Source organism: Artibeus jamaicensis, unplaced genomic scaffold (assembly GCF_021234435.1).
Source record: "Artibeus jamaicensis isolate MK-2021 breed Jamaican fruit bat unplaced genomic scaffold, CSHL_Jam_final contig_391, whole genome shotgun sequence".
Classification (NCBI taxonomy): Eukaryota; Metazoa; Chordata; class Mammalia; order Chiroptera; family Phyllostomidae; genus Artibeus; species Artibeus jamaicensis.
Window position 1 is genome coordinate 33,504,469 of NW_026521814.1, and position 16,125 is coordinate 33,520,593.

Below are 16,125 nucleotides of genomic sequence, written 5' to 3' on the forward strand. Positions count from 1 at the left end.
CAGTAATCCCTCAAGCATCAATTTTCGACAAGAATGCCAGCACAATTAAATGATTAAAGAAATCTCTCAACATATGCTGCTGGACAACTGGATATCCACGTGCAAAATAATGAATTTGGATCACTCCCGTGGAACTTATGAGCAATTAGCTTAAGAGGAATCAAAGGCGTAAATGTAAGAGCTAAAACTATAAACTCTTAGGAGAAAACACAGGCATAATTCTTCCTGACCTTAGATTAGGAGATGGGTTTTAGATGTAACACAAGCAACCAAATGAAAATAAATTGGACATCACCAAAATTAAAAACTTGTATTTTGTATTGAAGAGACAACCTAAAGGAATGGAGAAAATATTTACAAATATATTTGTAAGGGACTAATATTCAGAATACATAAAGAGCCACTAAAATTGAATAATTAAAAGATAAATTCAATTTTAAAATTGACAGAAAATCTAAATAACTATTTCTTTATAGAAGAGATACAAATGGCAAATGGACATTTAAATGGTCAACATCATTAGCGATCAAGGAAATGTTAATTAAAACCACAATGAGATACCTCTTCACATACCACTAGGTAGGATATCTATAACTGAAAAGACAATTGATAACAAGAAGTGTTGACAAAGGTATGGAGAAATTAGAACCCTTATATACTACTTAGTGAGAATATAAAATGCTTTGGTAAACAGTCTGGCAGTTCCTCAAACCATTAAACATAAAATTAGCATGACCCAACAATTCTACTTCTAGATATACACCCAAGAGAATTAACAAGGTATGTCCACTCCAAAATATGTACTCAAATATTCACATATTCACAGCAGCATTATTTACAATAGAAAAAGGGTAAAAAAAAAAACCCAAATGTTCATCAGTGACTAATGGAAAAAATAAAAGTGGTATATACAAACAATGTAATATCATTAGGCCATAAAAAGAAAAGAAGTACTCATACAATGCAGATAAAACTAGATAACATGCTAAGTGAAAAGAGCCAGTCATAAAGTATCATTCCAATCATATGACATGTCCAGAATAGGCAAATCTATACAGACAGAAAATAGATGAGTAAGCTACTACTCTAGCCTTCTGGTAGGGCTGGGGGTTTAGGGCTGGGAGTTTAGGGGGAAATTGGAGAGTAACTACTAAGAGGCACAGGTTTTCTTATGGAGGTGATGAAACGTTCTAAAATAGATTGTGATGATTGCACAACTCTGTGAATATACCAAAAAACTAAAAATTGTGCATTTTATGTAGGTGAACTGTATGATATGTTAATTGTATCTCAATAAAATTGTTATTTAAAAAATAAAATATAATGACTCTGAGAAGAGCTGCTGATAAGTAAGGTATTATTAATGTAGCATGTAGGACACTCACATCCAACTAGGATGGCCATGAAAAGCTCCCCCAAAATAAAATCTAAACTGAAATCCAAAGGGTAAGTTGGAATCAGCTAGAGCAGCATTTCCTAAACATTTTGGTCTCAAGACTCCTTTAAACTTTAAAAAATTACTGAAGACCCCAATAAGCTTTTGTTTTTGTGTTATTTCTGTTGCTATTTAACATATTAGAAAATAAAACTGAGGAAAAAATTGTAATCCTCACCCAAAAATATGTTTACTGATTTTAGAGAGAGAGGAAGGGAGAGGGAGAGACAGAGAAACTTCAGTGTGAGAGAGAAACATCAAGTGGTTGCCTCCATTACAACCAGCATGGAATTCACAACCATGTAGTATAAGGGACCTGCTCCAACCAACCAAACCACCCAGGCAGGGCAAAACTGAGAAAAAATTTAAATATGTATGAATTTGTTAAAAAATAATAAGCCCTTGATGTGTATAAATAACATATTTGTATGAAAAATGACCAGGTTTTCCAAATACAAAAAAAAAACTTAGAAGAATGGTAGTGTTTTTTGTTTTTGCAAATGTCTTAATTTTTTTAATGCCTGGCTTGATAAAAGACAGCAGGGTAGTTATATTTACATCATTCAATTGTTGCCATATTTGTTATAATTTGTTTATGTAAAGAAAATCCAGCCTCATTCAAAAATATAATCAGGGAGGGAAAAGAACTGTTTTGATAGCTTTTTCAGATAATTGTAAATATTTTCTTTGATAGCAAACCCAAACTCAACAAGTGGTAGTTTCTTAATGGAAATATGGCACTTGAAATCATTTCAATGAACTTTTTGTGCTGCATTACATTAAAAATTCACTGATCTATCTTGCACTTTAGGAAGACATTTTACCCATGCATAATTCTGTAACATCATAGCTTATTCACTTAGAAACATTGATTCACGGAGTTATACAGAATTAAATGTTGACACATTTCATTATACAATATATAAAAGTCTAATTCAGGACTTCCAACCAAGATGGAGGCGTAGATAGACACACTGTACCTTCTCCCACCACCAAAATAAGGACAACAAAAATTTAGAAACAAAAAACAACCAGTACCGACAGAATACTGAACTATATGGAAGTCCGACAACCAAGGAGTTAAAGGAAACACATTCATCCAGACCAGTAGGAGGGGTGGAGTCAGGCATCCAGACAGAAAGGGGTCACAGCAAAAAAAAAAAAAAAAAAAAGTGGTGGCTGGAGGACCTGGGAGCAAAAGATGGCAGCTGGCAAAGCCAGCGAAGCATGGGATTGTGGAGAGGCTTGGTGCGCAAGCGGCTGGCAGACTGGGTGGTCCCACGATTCGTGCACAGATAAAGCAGGTGAAACTGGGAAGTGAGACAGACCACACAACCTAGGGTCTCAGCGCAGGGAAATAAAGCCTCAAGATACCAATTGAAAACACCTGTGGGGGTTGAGGTGCCGGGAGAGACTCCCAGCCTCACAGGAGAGTTTGTTGGAGAGACCCACAGAGTCCTACAATGTAGGCAAGCCCACCTACACAGGAAACAGCACCAGAAGGGCCCAGTTTGCTTGGGGGAAGCGGCAGAAGTGACTGAAATCCAGCAGAGAGCAGAGCAGGCAACGTTATTCCCTCTCAGACGCCTGCCCCCACCAAATAGCATCACAATGCAGCAACTAAGTTGCCACACCCAAGTGAACACCTAAGGCTCTGCCCCTCGCTATGTAACAGGTGCCTCAAGACAAAAAAAAAAAAGTACCAAATGAAAAAACAGATCAAAGCTCTAGAAAAAGTACAACTAAGCAGTGATGTACAGTTCAAACCACTGGTGATCAGGATGCTCTCAGAATTGGTTGAGTTTGGTCACAAATTAGATGAGAAAATGAAGCTTATGCTAAATGAAATAAAGGAAAATGTACAGGGAACCAATAGTGATGTGAAGGAAACTGGGATGCAAATCTATGGTGAGGACCAGAAGGAAGAAAAAAATCAACCAAATAGAAAAGAAGGAAGAAATAAGAATTCAAAAAAATGAGGAGAGGCTTAGGAACCTCCAGGACATCTTTAAACATTCCAACATCCGAATTATAGGGGTACCAGAAGGGGAAGAGAAAGAGCAACAAGTAGAAAAGTTATTTGAATGAATAATAAAGGAGAACTTCCCTAATCTGGCAAAGGAAATAAACTTCCAGGAAGTCCAGGAAGCTCAGAGAGTCTCAAGGAAGTTGAACTCAAAGAGGAACACACCAAGGCACATCATAATTACATTACCTAAGATTAAAAATAAGGAGAGAATCCTAAAATCAGCAAGAGAAAAGAAGGCAATTTCCTACAAAGGAGTTCCCATCAGACTGTCAGCTGATTTCTCAAGAGACCTTACAAGCAAGTAGGGGCTGAAAAGAAATATTCGAAGTTATGAAAGGAAGGACCTACAGCCAAGATTACTCTATCCAGCAAATCTTTCATTTAGAATGGAAGGGCAGATAAGGTGCTTCTCACATAAGGTAAAGTTAAAAGAGTTCATCATCACTAAGCCCTTATTATATGAAATGTCAAAGGGACTTATCTAAGAAAAAGAAGATAAGAAACACATACAGTAAAATGACAGCAAACTCACAATTATTAACAACCATACCTAAAACAAAAAACAAACTAAGCAAACAACCAGAAATGGAACAGAACCACAGAACTGGAGATCACATGGAGGGTTATCAACAGGGAAGTGGGAGGAGGAGAGAGGGGGAAAAGTACAGAGAATAAGTACCATAGATAGTAGGTAGAAAATAGACAGGAGGAGGGCAAGAATAGTATGGGTAATGTAGAAGCTAAAGAACTTATGACACATGGAAATGAACTAAAGGGGAGGAATGTGGGTGGGAGAGGGTGTGCAGGGTGGAGGGGAGTAAAGGGGGGCAATGGAAAAACTGTAATAGCATGATCAATAACATTAAAATATATCACTATGTTTTAATATTTATTTTTGATCAATATATTAAAATAAAAATTAAAATCTTATTCATTATTTTCATAGATTCATCAGAAGTCTTTAAGTATTTGAAAACTCTCAAATGCACAGTGATAAATACAGTTTTTCAAAATGCTAAATTTAGTGTAAAAGCTTGAATTTGATCATTGACAACAAATATTATCGGTTGTTTTCTTTAAGTGTTAGTTTCTCTTATTTATTTTTTGAGAAACTGTCCACTATATTTCAAGGCTAAATAATCATTATTGACCTGTCACTCGTTCTGCCACATAAAAAGTGATGTTCCAGCCCTGGCTAGGTAGCTCAGTTTGTTAGAACATCATCTGATAAACTAAGGTTGTAGGTTTGATCACTGGTCAAGGCACATACAGCCAATCAGCCAATGAATGCAAAATCAGCAAAATGAATGCAAGTAAGTGAAACAACAAGTTGATGTTTCTCTCTCTTGCTCTTGCTCTCTCTCCTGTTCCCTCTCTTTCTCTCTCAAAAATAAACAAACAGCCCTGGCTGGTGTAGCTCAGTGGATTGAGTGTGTGTCTGTGAACCAGATGATCCCAGTTTGATTCCCAGTCAGGGCACATGCCTGGGTTGCAGGCCAGTTCCCAGCCTGGGACACATAGGAGGCAACCATACATTATTTCTCTCCATCGCTCCTTCCCTTCCCCTCTAAAGATAAATAAATAAAATCTTTTTTCAAAAAGCACAATCTTAAATGAATTTAGTATTAATAGTAATGTTAGTATTGTTATTCTGAAACTATTGCATATCAAGTATAGAGTAAAGCATACAAATAAAGGGTGGGCAAAAGTCGTAAGTACTTTTTACAGTCATGAGTGCTCTAAACACAGAGTTTTGTTGCGAACTGCCCTGCCTGGTTTCAGAAGCTGTAACCCCACCACGGCTAAGGCTGAGTGAGTGACCTTTTTTTCTTATTTGCTCAATCCTTACATCCCCCAGAGCTTATTGTATTATTATTTATTAATTATTGTATTATTTTCTGTATAAACAACTGTAAAACTACTTTTGCCACACCCTGAATTTTATCTCTTACGGTCTGTAGTAGAATCAATGACAGGCCCCCTTTTTATTTCTAATATTACTTGTTTGTACCTTCTCTATTTTTTATTGAACAGTCTCATCAAAGGTATATTAATTTTATTCATCATTTCAAAAAACAACTTTTGGATTTCCTGATTCTCTCTATTATAGGTTTAATTGTATTTTATTTCTGCTTTTATCCTATTTCCTTCTGCTTTCTTTGGATTTAATTTGCTCTGTTTTCCCTAGCTTCTTGAGATTAATATTGAGATAATGGATTTTTAACTTTTTTCTAATTAACATAGTTTTAAAATTAAGTATTTCACTTGAAACACAGCTTCAGCTTCGTCCTACAAAATTTTACATTTTGCATTGATGTTTTCATTATTATTTAATTCAAAATATTTTCTAATATTTACTGTAATTTCTTTCTTATCATGGATTATTTAGAAGTTTATACCTTAGTTTCAAAATGTACGGAAATTTTCTATATGTCTTTTGTTATTAATGTCCAGTTTAATTTCACTGTGGCCAGAGAACATATTCCATATGATTTCAGTGCTTTGTAATTTGTTAAGAATTAATTACAGCCTCTCATGTGCTCAATTTTGCTAAGTGATGCACATGTGCTTTAAAAATGATACTTTTCAGCTGAATTTCAGTTTTTGTCTTCATTTAGCATCCACCTTTGTCACTAGTTTCCATTCAATTTCTCATCCTCTTAGGCATAATCTTTGAGTCAGTAAATTTCACAGAGTAAAAAATGGCACCAAAGTAGGGCTTACCTTTCTTTAGTTCATAGGTCTCTTTAGTTCATACATCTCTAAATAAAAAGAGCCCCATATCTAAACAGGCTGCAAAGTTATCCCTATAGCTTCCCCGTTGTAGAGACTACTGTGTATTACCCAGAAATCCTGGGTTTTGAGCTTGATGCTATGACTAAATGAGACTTTTGATTTGCCTCCCTAGGAGAATTATGAGTGTGCTTTAACTGCAAAAGAGGACAGTGAGTCAGGTATTTTATGACCGAAGAGCAGGCTCTGGTATTTATGAGTGCTGTTCAGAAAATATTTTGAACTCACAATCTTCTGGACACATAATAGTGTTCCCTGTGGTTGAATGGGGTCATGTGACTAGTATCAGCCAGTGAGTTGTGATTGGAAGTGACAAATGTCATCTGTAGTAGAACATATAACAGAATATATATTGGCAGTGTGAAATAGCCCCAAATCCTGTTTTCCTCTAGTACACAACTCAGCACCTTTGAACATGGTGGCTGCTCCATCAGCCAAAGAGCCTGAGTGACCAGGACAAGTAGGGCCCCTTCCCTTGCAAACACAGAGTAGGCATGTACTGTGAGCAAGGAATAAGTCATCAGTGTTTTAACCCACTGATTTAAAATTTTGAAGTTATCAGTTACTACAAAATAATTTGGCCTATCCTGACTAATACACAGTCTTACTGAGATCACAAATGTTTCTACTACATTTTAACCATAGCAATGATTGTCCATTTACCCTACATTTATACAAAAAGTACCACATATATGATTATTTGCAGGCGGAAGTTAGTTTTAATAAATTTTAAAAAACAGCAAATAAAAACTGCAATGAAATACCATTGCATATCATGTAGATAGCTATAATTTAGAAAATGGAAAATAACAAGTATTGTTGAAGATGTGGAAATAATGGAATCCTCATACATAGTTGTTGGGAATGTAAAATTGTGCATCTGCTGTTAAGCCATTCAACAGTTCCTCAAGAAGTTCAACGTAGAATTAATTTTTGGCTCAGCAATTCTACTCCTAGGTATATATATTCAAAAGAAATGAAAACATATGTCTACACAGAAACTTGCACACAAATATTTATAGTAACATTATTCATAATAGCTAAAAAGTGGGAATAAGTGAAATATCCATAACAAATGAATATAGTATGATTGCTGGGTCAGGTGTGATTTTCCAAGCTCACTATATGTTATTTATAATAGTGATTTGAGTGTCATTGATTTGATATGGTATTTTTTTATGAAAATACCTCGAGATAATGCACAACTACCATTTAAAAACACTGTATCGTAGGAATGAATGTTAGCTTTGCTATGGTAGAAGGGCTAACGATCTCTCCTAATTGCCAGCTGAGTCTCCACTGGTTCACTTGCTCAAAAACTGAAGGAATTGTGGCTTCCTTTGTTCTCCATGAGTCTAACCAAAATAGATGAAAAAAGAGATGATATAAAAAAAATACTTACTCTTTTGTTTTTAGAGAGAAGGAAAGGGAGGGAGAAAGAAAGGGAGAGAAACATCAATGTATGGTTGCCTCTTACGTACCCCCTACTGGGGACCTGGCCCACAACCCAGACATATGCCCTAGACTGGGAATCAAACTAATCCCCCTTTGGTTTACAGGCTGGCACTCAGTCTACTGAGCCACACAAGCCACAGGTGATTCTTTTTATTCTAATCCTCATACCTATAAGAAGGTCAGCATCTCTAATAATACAAGAAATGCACATTAAAATAAGATACAATCTTTCATCTACTTGTTTTGCAAAGTTTAATGATAATGTTTACTATTGTCAAGAGTTGTAAAATGAAATACTCTCAATAATGAATTGTGGGAGTATAAATGATACCATTTTATTAGAGGACAAATTTAAAATATCTATCAAAATTTTATACATACATAATTTTGACATGGCAATTACTATTCTAGGAATTTATCCTTTAGTAATACTGGCACAATATTTGTAGCATACATATTCAAGGATGTTCATTGTATAGTTGTTGGTAATGGCTAAAACATGATATACAATTCTATGTCTATGGATGGAGATAATTTTTTAATTATTTACTTATTTTAGAGAGAGAGAGAGGAAAGGAAAGAAAGAGAAAGGAAGAAATATCTATTTGTTGTTCCACTTATTGATGCATTCATTGGTTGATTCTTCTATGTGCTTTGACCAGGGAACAAAAAACGCAAACTTGGCATATCGGGACTATTCTCTAACCAACTGAATACCTGGCCAGGGCCTATGCCATTATTTTTTAAAATGAGATTAATCTAGATAAAGGTAATAGAAAAAATACAATAAAAAATAAATGAAGCCCTGGCTGGTGTAGCTCAGTGGATTGAGCACGGGCCTGCGAACCAGACAATTGAGGTTCGATTCCCAGTCAGGGCACATTCCTGGGTTGCAGGCCAGTTCCCTGCAGGCCAATTCCCAGCAGGGGACACACAAAAGGCAACCCATACATTGATGTTTCTCTCCCTCTCTCCTTCCCTTTCCCTCTAAAGATAAATAAATAAAATCTAAAATAAATAAATAAATAAAAATAAAAATAAATGAGATTACAGATACTGACATGGGAAAATGTCTAAGCTATATTTCGTGGGAAAAAATAAATTGCAAATTTATTAGGATTTTCGTTTCAGTGGGGAAAGCAAAAATGGTATTAAAGTAGTACTATTATCATTACTAATACAGTAATAGCAAACACCTACCATTGGTAAGATGCTACCTTAAAGCTGTATACATAAATTATTTAACCTTCACAATGACCCTATGAGGTAAGTCTATAATAACACTACTGGTATTTGCAGATGAGCCCAGTGGAGAACAAGGAGAACTAACTTGCCAAAGATCTCCTAGACAAAAAGATGGAATTGGAACCCTGGCCATCTGGCTCTAGAATCCATCTTCTTAACCCACTATGCCAAGTCGCCTGATATATGTGTGTAAGCATATCGATACAAAGTTTACAATTATATACATCAAACTCTTAACAATGATTATACACTATGAATATACTAGTTTTATAAACAAATAATTGTGTAGCTCCTGCCACGAACCAGACATTGTTCCAAATACTGGAGAGAGCAGTGTTTTAATAGTAAGCTAACTAGCTACAAACAAATAACTCAAAGATCTCAATGTCTTAACAGGATTAAGCATTAACTTCCATTCACCTCAAAGACTGAACTGGGTGTTAAGTAGTCAGCCTTTCAAACTTCGATTCAAGGATTCTGTCTCCTATCAACTTGTGGTGGCACCATCTTCTTGGGGAGGTATCTGCAAACATTTACTGTAAAGGGACAAATAGCAAATATTTTAGGCTGTGTGGGACATACTGTCACAACTACTCAATGCTACCATTGTTGTGCGAAAAGAGCCATAGATAATACATAAATGAATAGGCATGGTTGTGTTCCCATTAACTTTTTTTACAAAAACATAAGGTGGGCTAGATTTGACCCATGGGCCATAGTTTACCTGTCCTTGTTCCAGGGTCTTCTCAGAGTCCTGGACTGGATCCTGTCTGCATTCAAGAGACCAAGAGAAAGAACGAGAGAGTTTTAGAAACAGGACGTAACTTCTACCCATTTACAATTGGCCAGAATCCAGACAAATGGGCCCAACCAAATAAAACTGGGATATGTAATTTTCTTGTGACTCAATGAAAGAAAAAAGAGATTGGTGATTATTTAGCAAGCCTGTGGCACAGTAAGCCCTTTTAGTTACCAAATATCCTTTTTACTATTTTCCCTGTATATAGATATCACTCTTCCCATTCCCAAACAGGGCAACCCAGACTTCTACCCAGTAAATACATCCAGCTCAAAGTCCAAGCTTTCCAGGTGATGTCCAGTTTTGTTCACCACATTCAGATATGGCTCTTTATGATCTAGTGAACTATGAACTAAAAAAACAAATCATCTGCCAGATATATTTTGTTTCATATAGAAATGAAACAAAAACAAGAAAACTGTAAAATACATTCTCATTCAGAACAAGTAAGAATTGAAGACACAGCTCTCACTGGGCCCCTCTCTGGGTGACACTATGTTGACACTTGGTTTCTCATCTCTACCCAGTGACTTTGAGATGGAATAAATCAGGAAGGCAGATAAAGAAAAAAAGAAGAGAAAGGGCAGAGGGAAAAGAAAGAGGGAAATGAAGAGCTCTTTCTTAGCTAATTTTCTATAATTGAGATTTAGAAGTAGTCAGAATTTTTTATCTACAAGACCCCAAATTTTAGACTCTATTCTTTCCTGTTGCTTCTTACAAACCCATAAGGGAATTCTTTCCTGATCTCCTCTCTTTCTTATACTATCTTGCCACACACTGCTAAAAATAACATCTGTTAAGTTTCTATTTTCTACTCTCTTCCGCCAGGGCTCAATAGACACATGGTATGCTTCTCAAGTAATCATTGGCAACAGTTTTTCGAAATGTTTTGCCACTGCATCTCACGGTTTACCATCTTTTCAGCCACTGATATTAGGTTTATTCAGCCCGCCACCCACCTGCTGTGTAAATGTCACATAGGATTTTTTTTTTCAGAAGCATTCTACCTCTAGCAGTGAACAAAACAAAGCCTCTACTCTCACTGAGCTTACATTCTATAGGATTCTTCTAACACTTCATATAGTTTTATTTTAGGAAGGACGTATTTGTTTTAAAATATACTCAGGATTTGTTTTAATGAGTTATGGTAAGACATGCAGACGTGGAAAACTTTCTCCTTCATCACTGTCGTGAAGGAGAAAGTTTTGACACTCACAGATCCCTGGAAACAGGAGGCCCATTTTGGACTTCTAATATCTAGAACTATAAGATAATAAATTGGTGTTGTTTTAAGCCACTAAATTTGTGGCTATGTTATAGCAACAATAGGAAACTAATACACTGTCTTTGCAAATGAACAAAAGAATGTTTCTAGCCAACCTAAAAATACATAATTATTAAAACATATTCATATCAATAATTTATATCATTTTGATTATATATAATTAACTTATAGAAGCTGAGCTTTTCTTTTTTATTTAGCATTTCTTCTCAAATTCTGAGCTTTAGATACAAGAGAACTTTCAAGTAGTGTTGAAATAATTAAATTTCTGAAGAATGTCAAACATTTCATTGTAACTAGCATTATCTCCTTTTATTGGGTGAAAGAGAACTTTGTTGTTGCCCACTGCTGTCTAGAATTCAAAATAAAGTGTAGGTATAAACGACATCTGAACATCACTGACCTGTGCAGCTCAGCTGGCTGGACATCATCCAGCAAAGTGAAAGTTTGCTAGTTTCATTTCCCAGTTAGGGCACATGCCTGGGTTGTGGGCTGGTCCCCCATCAGGGATTGTGTGAGAGGGAATTACACATTGATGTCTCTCCCTCTCTTCCTCCCTTCTCCTCTCTCTCAGAATGAATAAATTTAAAAAAAACATTTTAAAAAGTCACTTGAACAGATATATTACTTTGATTATTTACAACAGGTTTTTTTGTTTTTATTATTTTTAATTTGAGCTTTAAATTTGAAAAGGACAATATTTAAAAGATATTTTTTCAGAAAGGACAAAATATGAACTCGTCATATAAGTAATTTAATTGGCTTACAAAGTTTACTTACATTGTAAGCCAATTAAAACAGGAGCTCTGTTAAATTTAAAATAAAGTATAGTTTAATTTATTACTGTTTAATTATTATATTTGCCCAGAAACTATTTCACACCCACATAATAGAAGAATCTTATCTAAACCTTGGGTAAGCTAGAGATTTCTAAAGAACTTTATAACTGGACCTCTCCCTGTGCCATTATGAACTGTGTTTTTAAATACTTGTCCAGTTAGAGTATGGATCAATATGGGGGCATAACTTCAGGATTTATTAGCACCTTGTTCATATGTAGATCACACAGAGTGTTCTCTCACATCTTGACTTAGTTCATTTGCATATTTTTGTGGACTTTTTTTATTTTCCTTTGAGAAAGGAGACAGGAAGTCAGGCTTCCAGAACACTTTTGATTTCTCAGATTACTAAACTCCATTCAGGTCATGAAGAATAAGTCCTACTGTATTTGGATTTTCATTCTATCACACATTCAATCTCATTTATATAGTTTTATATAAACCAAACGAAGCCATATTAAAGTCCTCTATTTTTTGTTTAAATGCATTTGCCTGGAGTTAACCAACTGCAAAGTTTAGAGCCAACTAACATGTTTAGAGGGCACATAGTCCTATATAACACTGCTCTCAACTCTGACACTAACTGCAAATTTGGGGTTCCCAAAACTACCCTCAGTTTCAAAAATTTGCTAGAAAGACTCACAGATTTCACGGAAAACTGTTATATTCAGTTACAATCCTTATTACAAGGAAAGGATACAGGTCAAAATTAGCCAATGGAAGAAACACATAAGGCAAAATCTGGCAGCGTTTCAAACACAAAGCTTCCATTGTCCTCTCCCATCAGTAAGGATGTTGTTTCCGTCCTACCATTGAGATATGACAATATTCATAGATTATCACCAGCCAGGTCCAGGAATTTTATTGGGGCTTCATCACCTATCCATAACTGACTTACTGATTGATTGATTGATTGATTGACTGATTGACTGATTGCCCACATGGCTGAACTCATCTCTTGGTTGATCACATAGTTGGTCTCTCTCTAATAGCCAATCCCTACCCTAAACAAAGATAGTCCTATCGGGTATGATATAGATTAGCTCCCAGAAGCCAAGGGCAAAGGCTGGACCTCTCTTTGGGCAAGGCCAAATCATTTAACATACACTGCAAAGAATTTACCTTTTTAAAAAAATTTTTTCATTCATTGTATAGATTTTCTCCCCTTTGACAGCAATACTTCTGATTACATATAAATGACAGATTTTTATGACCAACTTCAATAGTTTACAGAGTAGGAGTGGGTAGCCACAGATACAAAAATATCTGAGTCATTATCAAGTCTAGCTATTTTTCCTTTGTAGGGAGGGGAAAAGTTTTTTCATTTACATACAAACAGAAAAGCAGTAGCCATAGTTTTCCAACCTCAGCCAAGGGCTGAGAGGAAACAGGGCACACAAGCTGGTTACAGCAGTTCCAGATAACGAAGAGCCATTTTCTGTTCACAAACATGTGGAATGTTTTCAGTTATTTAATTCATCATGACCTACAGGCAAGACAAATAAAACACAGTGCCAGAACAAACAAACAATCGAAAAGAAAATATAAGGAGACAGTGGATCCTCTGCCTTCTGCTACCCAACCAACTGTAACAAGATTCCCTGTGTCCATGTGACTGCCATCTAACATACATCAAATGACCATATCGTAAACAAACAAATGATTTCATGCTGCTGCCACCAGCAGTTAAACACAAATCAAAACCAGAACAACATCCAGACTTTGCCGTAACTAGTAACAGAACCAGAAACAGAGAAAAAGATTTAGTCAGTAAAGTTCTATTGCCACATGAGAGTCAACTCAAGATTACGTCTAGGTGAAAAGAGTCCATCTAGTACTCCTCTCTGGCACTGCAGCCTACTCAGGGCCAATGGGTAAATTACTCAGACAGAAAATTTACTTCCAAACAAAGTTATTACAGCCAGTTTCTAAATGGTTTGCTCATCAAAAAACAAAATAAAACAAATAAATAAGGCATGCATTAAAAGAAAAATACAATGTTGCCAAATTTATAATTGGTTTGTTAATAAAAGAAAAATAGTAATTTTCTCACACAATTATCTTATCTGTAAAACTTTCTTCCATCTTCAGATATCAGCATTGCAGAAGCCAGGGGTAGAGTTGATTTTCCTTGGGGGTCAATAATTTACAGAAAGTCTCAAGGTTTTAATTTAGGATCCTGAACTAGACCTTGGTTTTGTTGTGTCTTGTTTTTGTTTCTCAGAGGACAAACTGATGTGTATGTTTCCTTTCTGTGGTATGTGATATGCATGTTTACCCTTAGTGGAAGCAGCTAGTGTCAATTTTGTTCCACATTTCTTTAGCTTACTTCTTGATATCTCCTTCCTCTGGTCTTTTTGAATTATTGTCTCAATTCAATTGCATGGAAAGGGTTGCCATTTAGTGAGCACTTAATTTATGTCAAACAAAAATATGATTCTGTTTAATACAATAACTCTGTGAAGTAGATATTACTCTTATTTTACATACAAAGATAGTGCCAGAGAAGTTAAATAATTTACTCAAGGACCCAGAAATAGTAAGAGAAGAAGCTAAGATTTGAACTCATTTTGCTCATTACTTACGTTTTTTGTATTGTAACTCTGTTATACTCATCTGCTTTCTCCATCAATCGTCACCTCCTTGAAGATGGGGATTATGCCTCCCATCTTCTTAAACAATGAGAACAAATTATAGGGTCCAGCAAGTAGTAGGAATATAAATGAATGAGCTATCATTTGGTATTTTACAACTGTTTAACATGCATAGATACTATTCTTTATAAAGATAATGTAAGCTCCCTGTGGTCAAGGAATGTTGAAGTTAGAGCAGAGATATGAATGTCAAAGATCAAGGCCAGCTAATCATTTGTTCAGGGCCATACTACAATATAGCTCATTGTGTAGACCATTGGTTTACAAGTGAGAAGCCCAATTTTGACAATGCATCCAGAGTTGATTAGTTCAGAGGAAATGACTCATTTTGTCCAAGCACATAAGAAAGTGATGAGTGGGTGTAACTGTATTTTAGCTGGTAAGTGATGAGACTTCCTTGGGCTGCACTGCAGGGTTAGGTGACACAGCTCACCAGAATCACAATTAGTTATTTGGGTAGACTAGCTTTCAAACACTTATGTCTCAATGTTCAGGAAACTTTTTAACTGAAATAGTCAGGAACTCAATTAAACACATGCTCTTGATTTATAGGGACCACAGGGTAAAGTGAAGGAAAGACATTGAAGTTCTTATAGGAACTTGTTAGAATGTACTGGGACATGGAGGACCTAAGCCACCACCACCTATGCTGGAACAAAGAAGGTATGTGTCACTGGCCGAATACCTGACTAGCAGGTTCCCTATTATCGGAAGCTACTCAGACATAGCCACAGGCCTCTTGCTGGAAACCTGCTGAATCCTCACTGCCTCTCTTCTCTGCCTCCAACTTTTCCCAGAAACAAGACCCATAAATCTCCTGAACTTTCTGTCACCGAATCAGCCATCCCTGGCCAGAGGACATTGTTTTGCAAACACCTATACCTTGGACACCTGGGGCAGATCAACTGGGTGACTCACCCTCCCTGGGGTCTGCTACACACCCATAAAAACCCTCCTACCCTTTCCCTTGCTGCTGAAGTCTGCTCACATTCAGCCCACCTGGTGTCAGTGTCCTGCCTCAAATAAAAGCCCTTAATTGGACCTTTTCAGCTCCTGGTCGTTTCTTAGCTACCTTGGTTACCAAACAGTACTGATTTGATGGCAGGAAATCCTCAGAAAGTAGTGAAGTGGAGAGAGAGAGAGACAATAGGGTCATGAGAGAAAATCATTGCACATATATTTGCATGAGCCAGACCAAGCAAGAAAGCATGGCTATTAGAACAGATGGTCTGAGGTTTGAGCCTGTTTCTGTCCATCTTGCAACATATGGCCAAATATATCTGTTTCTTCCAAGCACCCATGGTCTCTTGGAAAGAAATGTCTTTAGCAAAAAGAAAAACATGTCACAAAGAGCTGACATCTTTCAGAGAACAGGTTAGGAGACACAAAAGCTGATTCCCTGCTACCTGGAGAGGAACATGGACGCTTAAAGGTAGTGATCTACAGAAGATGGGAAATGGTGTGAGCAGCACCTGTATTCAATAAAGTGGCAGCAGTCAACAGAGCAGAAGGATGGCAATGCTAGCTGGAACTAGAGCGAGGGAATACAGAATGGTAGGCAGCACCTCAGGGATTGTACAATAGAAATAATCCC